We start from the raw sequence: 1,869 nt of genomic DNA, 5'->3' as shown, positions 1-1,869 counted from the left end.
CGTGACTACACCTCTTAACCATATCGTTTGTTAAAGAACCCAAATACGCGATAAAACGCTAACAAAAGCTATCCTGGACCATGCAACGTTGTGTGAGGGAACGGCGGACGCATAAAAAGGGCGTGGTTTATGCAGATCTCTGGCCTCTGATTGGTCAGCGACGCGGATGACGCAATTTCTACGGAGGGGTCAATTTCCCTTGTCCCACCCATTTCCTTGTTTTGCCTGTTGCCTCCTCCAGGCTGTTGACTGTCTCAAAGATGTATTGTATGTCAGTATTGTGTTCGTGATAACTTTTTATTATTATTATTATTATTTTCATGTAAACATTTTTTACATGTTTTTGTTACTGTTTGGCTGTTAACTGAGGGGTTGATGGCTCGAACCCACCCAGGGACGGTCCCCCAATGTAACATTTACCTGGCTTTTGTAGGATGTGAGTCGATCCAAAGCCCCAAAAAGTACATCTAAGGGCTTCTCTGTGGCGCAATTGGTTAGGGCATTCGGCTGTTAACCAAGCGCTTGGTGGTTCGAGCCCACCCAGGGACGATTCCCCAAGTCTAAAACCTAAACTGTCAATTTACCTCTACATTGTTACTCTCACCTCACAAATGAGATAAAACAGATGAGAGAAAAAGGAGATAAAAGATAAGAGATGTGAGAGGAAAAAGAAGAGATGACAGAGGTAGAGATGCTGCATGTTTTTGGGATGTGGGAGGTAACCCAAGTGCCTGGAGAAAACCCACACAGGCATGGGGAGAACATGCAAACTCCAAACAGCGAAGGCTGGGATTGAACCCGTGTCCTCAGAACTGTGAGCCATATGCTGAACAGTTGCTCCACCGTGCCGGCCAATAAAGCACCCTATCTTGATTTTTTTTTTTTAACGTGGATATTAAATAAAACAACAAACGGTCTGGTTTGGTGGCTCAGGATCGCTTCTCTGCTCTTTGCAGATGATGTGGCTCTGTTGGCTTCATCAAGCCGTGATGCCAACGCTCACTGGAGTGGTTTGCAGCCGAGTGTGAAGCGGCGGGGTGAGAATCAGCACCTCCAAACCTGAGACCATGATCCTCAGTCAGAATGGTCCTCCCTCTCTTTCTCACTCAAGGTGCAGACAGATCCTCAGTGTTCTTCAAACAATCAGAGGACCAAATTAAAAATGAGATCAGACCAAAACTTCAATCCTCCACACCCCTCCCAGCCAAGCGCAACATAAAATGAATCCTCTACGAAATAGCATAATCATCTGACAGGTGGGGTGAAAGTTTTTCCTCTCAGGCCAAAGCCAAAGGCTCCATAGCTCAGTGGTTAGAGCATTGGTCTAGTAAACCAGGGGTCGTGAGTTCAATTCTCACTGGAGCCTCGAACTAATGTTACCTGCAAATTCTGCTTTGGTCAAGCACATAATGAAAACTTTGATTGGTTCCCCTGCATGGTGGCTCAAAAACCACCTTCTTCTTTTGACTCTTGTTGTGTATTTTGGCATTATGTAAGATAAGTATGTGTATGATATAAGATAAAACCCGAGTGGGTGGATCACCTGGTAAAGCATTGGCCTCACAGTTCTGAGGACCCGGGCTCGATCCTAGCCCCGCCTGTGTGGAGTTTGCATGTTCTCCCCGTGCCTACGTGGATTTTCTCCGGGCACTCCGGTTTCCTCCCACATCCCAAAAACATGCAACAGTAATTGGACACTCTGAATTGCCCCTTGGTGTGATTGTGTGTGCGGCTGTTTGTCTTTATGTGCCCTGCGATTGGCTGGCAACCAGTTCAGGGTGTACTGCGCCTCCTGCCTTTTGACAGCTGGGATAGGCTCCAGCATTTCCTGTGACCCTTGTGAGGACAAGCATGAAAGAAATGGATGGA

The 1,869-nt window shown here is 46.7% G+C and overlaps 1 non-coding gene across 1 annotated transcript; it reads left to right on the top strand.

Annotated features, from left to right (window-relative positions):
* The first annotated feature begins 1,293 nt into the window (after nt 1-1,293).
* On the top strand, nt 1,294-1,366 carry trnat-agu (transfer RNA threonine (anticodon AGU)). The gene has a single exon. It is a non-coding gene; the product is annotated as a tRNA-Thr (tRNA).
* Nucleotides 1,367-1,869: the final 503 nt, after the last annotated feature.

Source organism: Syngnathoides biaculeatus, chromosome 21, assembly GCF_019802595.1.
Source record: "Syngnathoides biaculeatus isolate LvHL_M chromosome 21, ASM1980259v1, whole genome shotgun sequence".
Classification (NCBI taxonomy): Eukaryota; Metazoa; Chordata; class Actinopteri; order Syngnathiformes; family Syngnathidae; genus Syngnathoides; species Syngnathoides biaculeatus.
The sequence above is the reverse complement of the archived record's forward strand: the minus strand, read 5'-3'. Positions and strand labels throughout refer to the sequence as shown.